The following is a 16959-nucleotide window of genomic DNA, read 5'->3' as shown; positions in this document are numbered from 1 at the left end:
AAAGTAAATACTAATACAATGCGTGCTCTTACGTATTTTGTATATATTCTGTATCTTACGTATTTTACATATTACACATTAACATACTGACTCGTTCTACAGATTTCAATTCTCTAGATATGCATAAACATCTGCAGTGTAATCGTCGTCAACGAGTTTAGAAAAGAAAGAAAAAAAAACAAATTTGCATAAGAATACGTCTCATCCGCTCGTTCTCCTGAAACATTGGTAACCGCTCCGCTACTCGCTAACGCGCTGCTGATCCTTCTAAAAGCTCGTTAAGAGCGAGCGAACGTGGTCTCTTCGTCATTCGAACATTCAGAAATCGGAATCGCGGGTAATGTCTAAAAGAACGTCGAAACTCTGAAACGAGGCGCAAGGATGACCAGACCGTCAAGAATGGCCACTGTCGTCGAGGTATTTTCTCTATTTGCCGCCAATTACCCGTCGAAGCTTCGACGTTCTTAAAGCGAGCCCAGAGAGAAACGCTCGCGGTCACTGCCTCGGCAACTTTTATAGAACAAAACGTGGACGCGGTGGAATGCACGCCACTATCGGTCTCGCCGGTTCACGGACCGAGCCTTCCCGACAAAGGGATTTCCGCTCGATACGTAATTCTGTCGATACCTCTTCCGGCTGCAATAATGTCGCGCGACGAGATAGCAAGCGGCGACGCGACGTCGCTCCGAAGCAATTTCTCCGGTGCGTTCGTCGATTTATAAGTTCGGATTTATAAGTCCGTAGGGTTTATAGGTTCTGACGCTTGAACGGTTGTGGTGACGGTAATTGTTGAGACACTGCAGCGGTGGATCCTTCCGACAGGCTTGACGACAGAGGGTTTACGGGATCGGTTCTCGCGAGAGAAGAAAATCGTGACAGGGATAATGGGTTTTGTAGATTTTTAACGATGTGCGACGTCGAAAGAGGATTATCGTGTTACAGAAGAGTTGGAATTAGTCGACTATAACGTAAAGCTTGAATCGAAGAAACGAAAATTGAAACGCGAGGTTACATGGAAAAATGCATCACGCAGGGAAAAGAACGAGTCTTTGTCCAACATACTTTGGGAAGAATCGTTCAAAGTTTCAAGAATACACGGTAAATGGACAAAATTGCTAGAAGAAATTACGAACTTGTCATTCTGACCGGTTGACTCTGATAATTGAACTTCGATCAATACGAAGCATTTAGAGAGTTTCGTAAAACAGATAAAAGTGAAATAAGATTGACACAGGAACGATTCGATTATAAAACGAGATCGAAGTAAAATTCACGTTTCTTTGAGCGTTTGTTATCGAAAAACAGACGATGATGAATCGAATTCTTATGCTTATTCCTATATCGGAATATTACTTAACCACGCGCACATACTGCAGATTCACGATATCGACGAAAGAAAGTTCACAGGATTGTGCCGCGAAACGATTCGAGAATAAGGTCGGCAAACGATGACGGCGGAAACGAAGAAAAAGGAAGAGGAACGCGGGGATCGACGAAAAGAAGAAGGTAGCCGGTGGAAGAAACGAAGAAAGCGAGATGCGGTGGCAAAGCCCTTTTCCCAAGTGGAGTTGGCAGGCCTCTTTTCTTGCAACTTGCATAAAACCATTTTCCAACCCCAGTCAAGACGGGCTTCTATGAAGTTTCCTTCCGCGGGCAACTAGTGCGCCGTTTCAGACACTCGCTGCTAGACTGCCGGTGCTTTAAGTTGCAACGCTTGGCCAGTTAGTAATAGTATTGGCGATACTTTGTGAAACTTTTTCACCATTGTCGAAACCAGAGGAATTTTCGAAAGGTGCAAAGAGAATAGAAGCGAACTATGGGTATTTTGAATTGTATAGGTACGACGTAGGTGGTATGGTTGCTATGAACTGGAATTACGAAATTTCTCGACGTAAACATTCAAGCATAAAGAACGCACTTGCTCAGTTACTTCCACGCGTTATTATTTTATGAAACTATACATAGTGGCAAGCGTAGAAATAACGAAATGATCGCTAGCGGATTACTCACTGCACTGTACAAAATGTTATTTTAATTTTCTTTTCCATGATACAGGATTTAAAAATACATTTCTTCTACTTTGAAGCACTATAAATGTAGAGCAATTTGATTATTTTTTACACAAAGACACAAACAAAGTGTACAATTGACTTATGAGAGATATTCTTGAGAGGCTCCATATTAATAAATTATATGCTATTATCTAGAAGAATAGGCAAACAAAAATTACAGCGGTGAAAAGAAAGAATCCAATTTAAAGCTACGCGACTACAAGTAGAATAAACGACGCATCATGCTGTGTCAGACGTATCCTATAATGATAAATGTATAAAGAAGGAAACGTCCACTCGCCAATACGAGTTAATTTTATTAAAAAGCTTCTATGCTTCCCTAACAAATTGACACGATACTATAATCCGAAAATTTTTAATATAGCTACCTACACATTTACACATTTTATCTTTTTATGTTATCTCTCCAATATAATTTTTATTTAGGCCAATTTAATCCATGAACGTTGTGTAAATATTATTCGAACACAATAACGTGTAAATATAATTATACGTAAGGCAACATCGAATTAAATAAAATCGGTTAAGTAAGCAAAAAGAAAATCAAAATAAAATAAATACTCCATTACGGTATACATATATACATACATTCGTAGAAAATCGAAAAATTTGTATATTACTTCGAAAACTGTTTCATCCAATTATCCAAATTTATCTTCGATCCGAGTCTCTGGTTCTCGTACTCGACAGTGAGCAAAATAAATTAAACACGATTCATTAAAATAGTCACATGCCGGATAATATCGGTTGGTGGGCACGCTTAATTAATGACCTCAATTAGTAGCCTGTTGAATATACAGGCGTTTGAACGTGTAGCAGGAGATTGCTAATCTTAGTCGTCACCGAGCAGAATCAATTTCCTATGACGTCCAAGTGTAAATTGCACGGTTACGCAAAACTTACCGCAAGTTCGCCGACCATGCCGTAGAGAGGGTCCACCGTGGCGTATGTTATCGGGCAGAAATTGTTATCTGGATCCCGGAATACCGAGCAACAACTCAGCCATTTACATAGCGTCGTGATAGCGGCTGAGTTATGCCGACTAATGCACTTGTCGACTAATGCCCTCGAGTTGCTCTAGATAGTCGCGAGCGACCCGCTTTGACCTCGACTTCCCTATCGGTTCCTTTGGGATAAAGCGAATTTTAACGGCGATATCGAATGGAACGGACAAAAAGGACGATAACGATGCCGCGTTGTAACCTTATGGGATCGCTTTGATAGTTTCCGCCGAAATTGAAGCCTTTCATCTCGACCAGCGAATAGCGAAATCGCCCTGTTTTCCATCCAGACCAGTTAGTCGAATGGTATTACTTTCACGGTTTTCCATGTGCCGAATCAAGATTTACGATACTGGAATTGTACGATTAGACGTGAAAGTATTTTCCATCTTTTCAGAGGATTGCTCTTTCGTTTCGATTAAGCACAGGCTTAATAATTTCGTGTTATTCGCGTTACTCGTATTAGTTCGGATATAGAGCTAAAGGGGAGTAGAAGAAAAGTCGAGTGTTTCCCTTTGATGTGAACCGTTTTTGGGGAAATTTATATTTTTCAGATAGAACATGGACGTATGGGATAAAGCGATTTGTACGATACGTGGTACGCGGTATTGTACTTCTAGTATCGCGAAGACAAACGATCTGAAACCAGTCATTACACGACGTATGAGCAAATAAACATCATCCGTAGTAAACGTTCTGAATGCCGGAGAACTATTTTGCTTTCGACTACATTATATTTACTGTTACATTGGAATAAAGTGAATCGTCGATAAAATTACTCAAAGAAAAAATTTCCATCTGTTTAAAGAACTGTCGATAGATTTTATCGCCTTAACTGTTCGTTTATCTAAACGGAATAACCAAGGTAAAGCTTCTTTAATTTCTAAACCCGTAAGATCTCTATATCTGCCTTAACAGCGATTGCTTATAAATAAAACATCGATAAAGCACAACTAAAAGTAGCTGTGAAATAAATGTCCTACGCGACAAACTCTGTCCACGGACAGATATTCGACTTGTCCCATTTAGGAGGAACGAAGCTGGTAGGAGGAAACAACTCGCTAACAAGAGAGGTCGCAAAAGTTGCAGGTTTACTCGAATCACGTCGATCTGAAACGTTTTCGCGGCAGTTTCGTCCTGAAACGAGCTTAGCCTTCGGAAAAACCTTAAACCGCAGTCGTTCGGAGGAAACAGCGAATTTGTCCAAAGTGTCGTTACGGATGAGTTAGTGATCTCGAGAAAAATACCTTTTTCCATCGTTTGCTGGCAAGTTGATGGAGCTGGTGCTCGCGCGCGATCATCTCCTGCCAGTATAAATTCCACTTTTTAGCTGCAGGTAACGAGCGCGATCCGCAGCGAGCAACAAGAATCGGCAAACTGGCCAAAGCATTATGGCGCGTGTGCAACTACGAAGAAACGAATATACGGAAACGGAAAATAGAAAGAGAGAGGATGAACGAGTCGGATTCTCGCCGTTATGAATCGCGCAATCAAGGCTCTAGACACTCGAGCGAGGAACTTCAGACAGCTGATGCCTGGCTACTTCCGGTTGTTGTTAAAAGCGTTCACCAGGATTCGCAACTTCTGTCGTGGAGTGTGGGGCTCGATGGGTGGCGCGGGTCTCGGCCCGCTGTGTTTCCGCGCGAACGAACCGAGTAATTTCGACAATTACCTACCTAAAACGGGTTTGAATACCAACGAAAATAGTTACCAGAGCAAATAGTTTTCTTTGCCCTCGCTGTAATTTGGCCATTCCGTTAAGGACTCGCTAACATTCAGTAATAATTCCTCTACTTCTTATTTTTCTCCCATTTCCTAGCGGAGGATTTAACGTAACGTAGTTTATTAGTTCGGCGCTCTCCTCTATTTTATAGGGTCGAGCATAAGCGAAATTATGGTAGCGCACACGAAGTACAGCGTTATTTCTCGGTAAAGAATCATCTCCAATAAAGAAAAAAAAGCATTTTCAAATTTATCTTCGGATGCCAAACTTTTTCTCGAACAAAGGATCGATAGAACTTGTGGATAATTAAAAATTCATACTTGGGTATTTAATACACAGTGATGTATAATTCCAATCCCGATGAGAAATTCAACGCGAAATCGTGGTGTCTCGTTTCGTTTCCGGAGATAATTTGATTTGCGTTTATTTACGCGGTGCGCAGCTGCAGATACATGCATAATTGATCGAGAAGCATTTCCTTGTCACCGGTAAAAATTCATCTTTGGCATCTTCCTTCCGGGTTTCGCGCGCGAGCTTGCGGGATCTAAAGGTGAAATATTCATGCTGACAAAATCCAAGACCGTTGACGTAATCCGTGCACAGGTAGTGCATAGGACGCACTATCTTCGAAGAGAGGAGAGGTACCTAAACTCGTTTCTCGTGGATGGACGTCGCTTCTTTTCGTTTGCACGGCGACCTTCCTCCCTTTGAATCGACATCGGGACACCATGCCATACGGAATATAATATTCCACTGCCGAAAAAGATTTTCCTCGAGCAAGTCATTATTGATCGGTTGAAGAGACGCGCAGCTGTTTAAACAGAGTTGCCTTATTCGGATTGGCAATTTACAACGAACAACCTGCTGTACCTTGCGCCACGCCTTATCGTTTGATATCACGTTTGCGTTTTATTCAATACAGAATCGCACCTGCCAATAACGAAATCATTCGTCTGCCAGATTTAACGTAAAATGTTTGCTTTCAATATTTTCGAAGTATTTTCTTTCGATAATCGAATAATTACTTTTGCGAATAAACGTATGGCAAATACCAAATGTTTGGACTGTTTGTCGTTTTATTCGATATATTAATAAAGCGAAGTAGGTTTGTTGTTTTTCGGTGATTTTAGCCAGGGATGTTCTACGTGTCGTATAATATTATATAATTATATGATTGCGAATAAATTAATTAAGAACACACCAAATTTTCGTTAAACGTTTCTATATTTTTCTAGAGATTAATATCTATTATTACGAGTATGTTCTTTAAAAATATACAGATGGCGAGCCGAGAAAAATAATGTAACGCAAGGTTTTGACAACATAAATTTAATGGCGTGTTACTGTACCTGATGGTAATAAGTCCGTGCTACGATACGTATCCGTGTCGTCAAAAAGTATGATCGATATTTGGACGAAACCAGTCTTTATTCAAATTCATTTTTAACACGACTCGAGAAATAGAAGCTCCATAGAGTTTCTTTCACTCCCCGAATGGTGTAACAATATTCCATAATGTGTAAATTATTTGATATTTTATAGAGTAAAATTTATATTTGCGTGTTTAAATTTCCCATAAATATATAAATATCTACAGGCAATTAGCAAACTGCTTGTGTAATTGGTCATATATAAGCGTGCTAAAATAACATAATAATTTGTAAATACCTACTTATTTGAACCTACTTATTTGAAAATCCAACTTTATTTGGCTATATATTTACTAACGTTATTAATCATGAAAATATCTCGGAAGAGAGAGAGAGAGAGATATTTAAAAGACATACCAAACTTTTAATATTTAAGTTGACGGTGCTTTCGATGTGAAGCGTATTAATTGGGGATATTTTGCAGAATTTTGTAAATTAATATTATGAAACATAAAATACAAGTATGAGATTGATGCGAGTGCTATTAATTTTATTATATACAAATAATGCCTTTTCCTTTCGATCTGTCTGGCAATAATGCGTAATATAATATAGTCAAGGCAGAAGACTGATATTATTCGAGTAAATATCATTGAATTTATGTACAGGAAGTTCTATTCGTTAAATTATCCGAATACGAATTCTCGAAAGAAAGTTTCAAACTGTCTGTTTCAATAACAACCACTTAACTTAATTACTTTCGAATATTCAGTTATATAAACGAAATCAGGCAATGGATTCCTTCTCAGACATTTAGGAAAACCAATTAACTAATACGCAATTGTCATAAACAAGTAAACTATATATCGTTGAAATACAACTGATGCTCTAATGTTGCTCAAGCATCTCCTGGTATTACGATAAATTAGCCTTCGTTTTAAGACACGATGGAAATATCTTTATGAAATCTTGTACATAAAGGTAGAATTATAAAAGAATAACCTGGTCATATATTTCTCTAAAAAATGATCAACAAGGTTCAGAAGGAACTCCGATCATAAATCAAACGTTTATATCGTTAAAAATATTCCGATAATTACAAAATTACACAAAATTCTAAGCTAGATAAAAGATTTCAATAAAAGTCACAGGTAAGATTGTACAGCACGATAATACGTAAAAACTAATATTAGCGATAAATAACTTCCCAAAAAAACTAGCAAATGTACGTATAAAATCGTCAAATTGCCATCTAATCGTTTACTACGTCCTAAAGTCACAAAAAAGTAGACTCGAAAATTAAAGTGAGTAAGTGCAAACATGAATCAACACGGGCCATATTGTTCGCCAGCTATCTATCCAAGATTTAAGGGCGTCGTCGTCTCCTTTCAATCGGCATTATTCCTGACTCGAATCAAACCGCATAGATCGCAGAACACGCGAGATCTTTTTCTCGATGAACGAAGGAACTGCCATTGTCCTATCCTCGGTAGGATCCACCCGCGGAACAAACGGTCGTAGGATTCGACGTGTAAACGATATCGCCAACTGTCCATTGTGCCCAAACGATAATTCTTTCCGCCTGGCCGCCGAGGAGCCGAGAAACTTTCGGCTTCCGGCGCCGTCTTCTTCCTCCATAAATCAGAGATAAATCACTTTTAAACTCACGCTGTTAACCCCAGGTCGCCGCTGTGCTTGCCAACGGACCAAAGTCGCGGTCCCGCGGGAACACCGGAGAATCGATGACCCACGAGATAACGAATATGTCTCCGGGAACCCCTTAATATCGCGCCACCAATCGTCCAGCTCGTTCTTAATTAACATAATTCCGTAATGATCCAAATTACGTTCTCCTGCGAGAGTATCTAGGTTACCGATGACGCAGCACGGCGTTTCGTAGCGATCGCTCATTAATAATGCGCGTTAAAGGAAGCTTCAATCGACCTTGTTACCGTTTGATCGACATCGATACACGGCAATTCCGGCGAGCGCTGTATAAAACGGGACCGAGCAAGTTTCATGGAAACGCCACATCGTAACGAGCGCAACCCTGGAATAATCGAGCGACTTTGTTTCATTTGGAAAGCACGAGAAAGCTTCTTTTTCACTGAGCGGTGCGTAACGATGATCGAATCACGTGGATGAATCGGTGATATCGAAGTTTGTGAGCTTTAGGGAGAAGTTCGTAAGTTTAAAGTTAGATGAGTTAAAGACTTTTGGGATGGATATCCGGGGAACAAGGGTTTGGCCTTTTCCTATAGAAGGTGGTAAGCTCAAGGGTAAGACAGAGACAAAAATTTGAGAACACTAACGATAACCGATACTTTCTAGTATCGTGTCAGATTCGTATTTACGAATTCCTTTGCCTTACACCGGACATATCCAAATATTTTGCATTTGATACGATGTGTTAACGGTGAATAGACAACGATCATAGATAAAATACTACTAGGCAATTTAGGAGGCATGGGGTTAAAAACAAGGCGCAGGTAGATGCAATGAGTCTAAGAAAAATAGTAAAAGTCCTCGCGTGCCGTATTAATAATGGCCAACGAACACGTCGAATACGATTCTGACCCGATAATTATTAAACATATGATTAAAATTAGAATTACCGACCCTACGAGACTAACGTGTTTCGGGTCTTTTGCTCTTACAATTATCAGTTAACTTCACTGAAATACACAGATAATCGTATTTATATTAGGTTGTTCGAAAAGTGTCTGTTTTACAGACACGTCTTTTACAACGACGCATCCTTATACAAACATGAAACCTAATCTCTCGAACGTTGTAATCTTCATCTTGATAGAACATAATGGATCATACGTATAATTCGATTAAATAATATAAAACGAAAAATGTTGTGCATCCATTATTTCTTTATAAAACGAAAGAAACTTTTGAAGAAGACCTAATGCCTACATATCTATTTGTTTTCATTACGACGTTTATTATAATTATTCATTTCTAGATATTAGAGATTGATAATTCTAGCCTCAATCTATCCTATCTGCCATATTTTCGCTTATTAATTGCAATTCAATGCCGTAGAACAATATGGATCACAAGCAAGTGTAATAGATGTTAGTGATACTGAACGCTATTGCCAGCACATGTGATACCTTGGTTTCCTCCCCTCAACAGAGAAATCCAACTGGGACACTCTACGTGGAATCCAATCTCGCCTCAAAGAGGCTCGTCTGTGCTCCATGGCGTATTCTCCAGAAAGTTCTGTGACTCGCAGCTTCAATTATCGAGTTCTCAATCAATTAAGCGAGTGACGAGATAATAAATTAGTCGGAACAATCGAGTATCGTGATCGAAATGATATTCGAATGCGACGAGGAAAGAAAGACGATCGTTCTGCAAATTAAGGACGAGACGACCATAGTTGTGTATATTTAACTGTCCACGTGATGACACCTAAGTCCATGTCTTCCTCAGATGTTAATAACAATCTAATACAAATACCCATATATCTTCCTTTTTTTTACTTAATTGTTTACATTCACAATTTGTCCAGTTTGGACATTTGGTAGAATTATATCTTCCTTTGCCTACCGCTGTGAGGAAACGTTGGACGAAATAACAAGGCCTTCGTTTACGAGAAAATCTACGTAAGACGAACAAGAGAAAGATACAAGATAATTCTACAAATACAAATAAATTCTACAATGACAGTAGTGGAGGCAATAATTTCCTAACGTCGTTTGTTTAGATATTGAAGATTCGAAGTATGCGAAGTGTTACGTCGGACGACACTCTAGCTAAACCAGGCCACACACCGCGGACAAGATGGCATCTAGATGTCTTCAGATCCTTACCGCGTACCCTCCATAGTCTCAAGTACCCTGCATAAATCTCAGGAATTTCCTAGTCAAGGTCCTTCAGACCGAACAGATATTCTTTCGCTGAATTGTTTCCTAAAGTTTATTGTCCACCACTGGTTGGCGCGAGAAAGTTGCCTTTTCTCACGTATAAGGCCTCCCACTAGCAACTTTATCTTGAGGGCGGTTAGCATCCTCACCTACCACCATAGCAAATAACCAGTTAACAACGAAGCCTATTTCCCTCGCTCTCTTAGCCAAAATCGTCATCAACAAATCCGATGGTCCCGTGCGCTAGACTCACCCATCCTTAGCTTTCCTCCGCCACAGCATCATCACGGAACTTCACTGATTTTCCATCTTTCAAACAGTCAACATCCCCTTGACCGGGTTTACACCCGTAGATCACTCACTTATTTATCTTATATATACACACCAACGTAACCATCTTCTTTACAAAGTTGTTGGAATAAACTGTGATTTATAACTTGTCACATCAGTGTAATATTCAATTAACCACCTCTGTTATCTTAACCGAAATAGGGATCGATCATTTCGTGGCGTCGATTATCTAATCGTAACGGGAATTTACGACTCCCATTGGCGTGCTTCCTGCGATCGCGTCTCTCCGCGAGTGGTCGAAACACAAAGAGTGGGCATAATAATCAGACTAACGCGAAAAACCATCGTTCAATAATTTCGAGCAGTGTAGTATCATAGGATATTCAACAATTTATATAACTTTCGTAAAACACGTATTAACCAGGCATAAAATAAGAGAAAATCAAAGAACAATCAGGATAAAACTCTTTATGGATCGTATATAAATTAGAAATAATCTGGGCCAATATAGAAATGTCTTTATCCGCGATAAAGCTGCAGAGGGTAGCATAATAATATCGGTGGTGCAGTGGTAGGGAAAGAATAGTCTGCGGAAGGTTGCCGAAGACATATGTGCTGGATAACCCACGGTTACCCAGAAGTATTCGTAAATTACTTCGTTAATGCGCGTCGACCCGGCAAGTCCTCCGTTAATTCAGAGGAACTTCCCATTATCCTTATCGAGCATTGAAATATCGTGTGGGAGCCGTAGTTCGTACGACTATTCGCTAAACACGAATAAGAACGTAGCCATGCATACATAGGAAATAATGGTATGTCCGTAGCAATTCGCGATTACCCTGGCAAACCGTATCTAATGGCGAGAAATGGAACGGTGTTTTCCGTTCGCTGAACAATTTCGCGAGAATCACTAGAGGCCAAAGAGGATTAAAAAGGTTAGAAGAAAATAGCTTGGCCAGTCTTTACGTATATCTCCAGAGATAAATAGAAGGAGGGACGCGTATGCTTCTTTCTGTTTGCGTTTCTTCCTCTGTTTTCGCAATCTCTTAAACGAAATTTCAAATTGAATGAAACGTCAAAGTGCAGAAATGTTATTTTGTCGATACGATAAAGTAGAGATATTAGAACGCTATAGAAATATTAAATTATTATTTTTTTATTATTTATATAATTTATCGTTATTAGATTGCAGTTTCTTTTTTTCTTCTTTTAATTAGGCTGGTTTCGAGAAGTGGGATAAATTCTGCAACAATTAGAACGATTCGAACGATACTATCTTCCTTATATTTTTAATTATCGCGTGATTGCTCGATCTATCGTCTACGCGATAAAATGACCAGCATACTGGTTACGAGTTATAATATTTCCGATTCGTCAGACGCATTTCTAAATCGGACAGACGCGCTATGTTACTCTCGTATGTACATACTCGTATATATCGACGCGGCCTACTTTAAGTTCGACTTCACTTCGAGCAACCTCCCTTCGACCGTTTCTTCTATCGCTAAAAGTTCCTTTTAACCCATGTAGCCCAGCTCTTACCGGATACTCTCGCTCGATGATGCATGGAAGTTCTAAAATTTCTTGTTGGTGCCATCCGAATCTCGAACGACCTTCGGTATAGGAGTAGGAAGAAGCAAGAGAGGAAAAAGGAAGAAAAACGTCTTCTCCTCGGTCGACATTAACCTGGAAACGCGGACCGTCGATCCTGCGCGAGAATATCCTGGAAGCAACACCTACACGGTCTCGTCGGTCCCTTTAATTTCCATCTGCCTACTCCGACACCATCGTCGACCAGAACGGATTGCTTTCAGGAAAATAGAAGAGCCCTGTGTTCCGGCGGAACGAAGGACGACTACGATTTCACGAATGATTTCACTGGAACGCGTATAACTCCGCGGAAAGACGGAATACACGCCGCACTCCACGTTCCGAGTTTTCTTCGAGAAGAATAGAAGCCTCTGAATCACACTTTCGCGCGCCACCTACTGTGAAACCATTCCCAACCGACAATTTCACCGCTACAAAACGAAATGCGTTTATTGTTTTAACCTCCTCTATTGTTTGTTTTTCGCGTAGTTGCGACAGCGATGAAAGTAGAACGTTTTGGAAGCTTGAGAATTTGGATCGTTTCACCTGGGTCATTCTTTAACTAGTATCGTAATGTATTTTTTGACCAGTAAAAATTTTCTTACAATGAAACGAGGTATAGAAGAATCGTTATCGATACGCGTCGCTTGTCTTTTTAATTTTATGGTCCTAAGTCGATCACAGCAGAGTCAAGGATCGTGTCGTGTTCACTTTTTCACGTTTCAAGGTAATCGTTAATTTTAGGGGACGCAGCTCCGATGACCTTGATCTTGACAACATACGTCAAGGTTAAGATCACCGGGGCCGTTTTCTCTAGAGTCTACGTTTATCTTTAATTCTATCATTTCATGCAATGTACATAACATTCAGACAATGTACATAACATAACAACAGAAGTATATGTTAAGTAAAAGTTAGGGAATCGACAAACTTTCATTCGATACCTTGGCCGATACCTTTTAAATTAGCATCCAAAGCAGGTTTATTTATTGTGACACTGGAGAAACTAATTGTCATAGAATTTCCCATTGCTGCGAAAGAAAATATTTCCACGAGTCACTCGAAGTTTTATATGGCTTCCATCCGACAAAAATATCCGAAAGTAGGACATATACTTTAGGAAAATCGATGCATTCAATTTCGCGTGCAATTTATAATACGGAAAAGTTGATAGCCAGAAGCAACGTAAAAAAGTCGAACGCAGCGGGAAGAAAATTCGAAGAAAGTCACCAGGAAGCGAATCGTAAAACACCTAAGAAAAAGCTAACTACTCTGAAATCTACGGAAAAGCCAGAAGCAGAATAACGAAAAATCGGTTCTTCCACGTGTCTAATTTCTGTATAAATAAACGATGAAGATGTTCGGAGCAAGAAACACAATGGAAAGCGACGAAGATAAATAGTATCGTTGAATATTCAAAAATGGTTGGTAACATTTTTGAGAAAGAAAAGTATACGTTAAAACCTGTTTGCCATTTTGCGAGGATATCAGTTTGGAAATACGCGAGACAAACCTGGTAGGATACGCGTCGCTTGTCTTTTTAATTTTATGGTCCTAAGTCGATCACAGCAGAGTCAAGGATCGTGTCGTGTTCACTTTTTCACGTTTCAAGGTAATCGTTAATTTTAGGGGACGCAGCTCCGATGACCTTGATCTTGACAACATACGTCAAGGTTAAGATCACCGGGGCCGTTTTCTCTAGAGTCTACGTTTATCTTTAATTCTATCATTTCATGCAATGTACATAACATTCAGACAATGTACATAACATAACAACAGAAGTATATGTTAAGTAAAAGTTAGGGAATCGACAAACTTTCATTCGATACCTTGGCCGATACCTTTTAAATTAGCATCCAAAGCAGGTTTATTTATTGTGACACTGGAGAAACTAATTGTCATAGAATTTCCCATTGCTGCGAAAGAAAATATTTCCACGAGTCACTCGAAGTTTTATATGGCTTCCATCCGACAAAAATATCCGAAAGTAGGACATATACTTTAGGAAAATCGATGCATTCAATTTCGCGTGCAATTTATAATACGGAAAAGTTGATAGCCAGAAGCAACGTAAAAAAGTCGAACGCAGCGGGAAGAAAATTCGAAGAAAGTCACCAGGAAGCGAATCGTAAAACACCTAAGAAAAAGCTAACTACTCTGAAATCTACGGAAAAGCCAGAAGCAGAATAACGAAAAATCGGTTCTTCCACGTGTCTAATTTCTGTATAAATAAACGATGAAGATGTTCGGAGCAAGAAACACAATGGAAAGCGACGAAGATAAATAGTATCGTTGAATATTCAAAAATGGTTGGTAACATTTTTGAGAAAGAAAAGTATACGTTAAAACCTGTTTGCCATTTTGCGAGGATATCAGTTTGGAAATACGCGAGACAAACCTGGTAGAATATACAGGGCGGTTGGTAACTGGTGGTACAAGCGGAAAGGGGGTGACTCTACGCGAAAAAAGAAGTCGGAAATATAGAATAAAAATTTTTCGTTCGAGGCTTTGTTTTCGAGAAAATCGACTTTGAATTTTCGTTCGGTACGCGTGCGGTGCGTTACAACGGATCTCACTGTAGATCGTTGTCTCGATGGAAAAATTGAAAAAAGAAATTAAAGAAAAAATTTTTATTCTATATTTTCGACTTTTTTTCGCGTAGAATCACGCCCTTTCCGCATGTAGCACCAGTTACCAACCACCCTGCAGACAAAGATACGATAAAGGGAATTGCTCCAACACAGCTCTATTAGAACTTGAATTCGGAAATGTTAATAAATTTTGTATCGATTGCTTTTGAACTGGCATACGAACATTATTTTCTATTTTTCAATAGTCGTAATAATTTGCATACACGCGTGTAACTTGCATTTTGGAATAGGCATAAAAGCAGAAATATTTGGATGATCTACGGAGTTGCAGCAGGAGAAATCGTTGAAATTTCGCGACATAAACAAGCGTCATTTGACGCTACTTTCGATACGACTAGAGTTAGTAGAGCAGAAAACAAGCTAATTCAAAGGCAGCGTTCCTACGAACGAAAAGGGGCTTAAAGGAAGCACATCGATCGATGGTGCCGGCTTTAATAGCCAGTGTTTATCGTCAATACGAAACTCCTGAGGCGAAGACACCTTATATGTGTAGGACGGTCTCTTATGCTCTGCCAGACACAAATCAGAGATGTGCCTTTGATTACAAACGCTGACTGAAAGCTGAAGAGCCACGTACGTTTGGCAATTAGGGAAATATTTCGAGTTTCCTTCCAATCTAATTTTAGTTTTCCTCAGTTACGCAAACGTAATTAACGTTTCATCGGTGGACAGATATTTCATACTTTAGAAACGTACATACGACGTTATAATTAAGTAAACGTAACGAAGACCTGTAAATATATCTTAGTGAATGTTTAAAATGTAATCTTTTTCGATTTGACATTATAATATAATCTTTCGCGATCTGACGTTATAAGTTAGCTTTTTATAACTTCCGTAATTATTTATTCAATCTCCTAGGTGGATTTCATTTTGGTTATTCATTCGAGAAATAGCTTTAACAATTAACAACGTACAATATCCGTCTGGATGTCTGGTTCGTAAATAGCAATTCAATTTGCTGTTAAATAAGATATGTCGATAAAATTTGCTTCGTGATAAAACTTCGCTGTTCTACTCGTGTGCATTCCACAACACGCGAAACAATCGTTCTAAAGATAAGTTCGATTCAGCAGACAAACGCTATATCCAGTCAAATTGGGATTCACACATGTGGGAAAACTACACGAGGGGAGAAACGGCTGAGAAAAGGGAGGAATTCGTGCAAGAAACTGTTACGCGATTGAGAGTCATGCTTTGAACCAAGACCGCGTGACTTAGGTATATAAGCTAAGATATTGGTACAGGAATGGACGGAACGTTGTACGACTAACAACGGGATCCACTTAAGGAAAGCGTGGATAAGCTGGGATCTTCTAAGATGAGTGTATCTCGTAATCTGCTATCACGTGGTAACTCAAATAACTTCGCGACGGATAACTAAAATATACTGTATGAATTAAACCGAATAAAAGGATATCCGACGTATAAGATTCAGAATACGATCAGCCTCGCAACAATTAGATTTCGAACAATATTTCGAAGAACATATCCCTCGACTAGAATTCCTTCTAAAATAAAATTTTAGAAATTATAAATTTCAAATGCTTGCGTGTCGGAAAAATGTAATAAAGTCGGTACTAGGGTAAACTAGAATATGTCAGGCGCAGAAATTGTACCGATTCGGTAGGACTTAATATTTCCTGCGGAGAAGCGTACTAGCTCAAACAGCAGACAGTTGGACTCCGCGAAGTATTCGTAGGAAACGGAACAGACTCGCTTCCGCGTCGATACGTTCAGTCAGTTTCCTTCCAGGTACTTTAGCAATCAATTCACCAAGTGGGAGCAGACCCGAAAGGTTGACCTATATAGCAGAACCGACAGGCGTGATAATCGATCGATCGCGGAAATTCGCGCATAGCCTGAACGCGCGACCAAGTCCAGGAACGGTCGGTGACCCTCTTCATAGCCGGCTCTCTCGTCCCTCTTCCGTACCGGTTCATCCTTTGTTCGTCAGGGTTTACACTGGAAACAGCCGCTTCGGTGCTGTTGTACTTAATTAACGCGCTACCTTTCAACGTTCGGTCGAGGGCTTGATCCGACAGCCAGAAACCGGCCGTGCTTTCACCGCTTGATCATTTCGGCAAACAGCGGACGGACCGCGCAAACTGATTTGACAAGGAGGACACGTCTCGTTGTCCCCGTCATTGACGCGTGCGCGCGCCACACGCTTCCACATGTACGCGTGAATAACACGCGAAGAGATGAATCGTGACGCACGAGTCGCGAAATGACGTGTCACGATTCCAGCGGAACCGACGGAAATCTGCACAAAGAACGCCTGATGCCATTTCACGCCGCGATAAACGATCGTTCAAGCACGATCAAAAGACTCCGTGTCTTTGGCAAGCCAGGCCTTTCGATGGCTTGCTCGTACAAC

The 16959-nt window shown here is 39.9% G+C and overlaps 1 protein-coding gene and 2 long non-coding RNA genes across 4 annotated transcripts in view; 2 read left to right on the top strand and 1 right to left on the bottom strand.

Moving 5' to 3' along the window:
• The window catches only part of LOC100748495 (protein O-mannosyl-transferase TMTC1), a 211397-nt gene that overhangs the window by 67424 nt on the left and 127014 nt on the right, over window positions 1-16959 (bottom strand). The gene's annotated exons all lie outside the window — the stretch shown is intronic.
• On the top strand, window positions 8175-9652 carry LOC117151930. The gene is made up of 2 exons (XR_004462102.1): window positions 8175-8433; window positions 9314-9652. It is a non-coding gene; the product is annotated as an uncharacterized LOC117151930 (long non-coding RNA).
• LOC117151932 lies at window positions 14668-16010 on the top strand. Its single transcript, XR_004462104.1, has 2 exons — window positions 14668-15312; window positions 15441-16010. It is a non-coding gene; the product is annotated as an uncharacterized LOC117151932 (long non-coding RNA).

The sequence above is a fragment of the Bombus impatiens genome, unplaced genomic scaffold, assembly GCF_000188095.3.
Source record: "Bombus impatiens unplaced genomic scaffold, BIMP_2.2 scf_0537, whole genome shotgun sequence".
Classification (NCBI taxonomy): domain Eukaryota; kingdom Metazoa; phylum Arthropoda; class Insecta; order Hymenoptera; family Apidae; genus Bombus; species Bombus impatiens.
The sequence above is the reverse complement of the archived record's forward strand: the minus strand, read 5'-3'. Positions and strand labels throughout refer to the sequence as shown.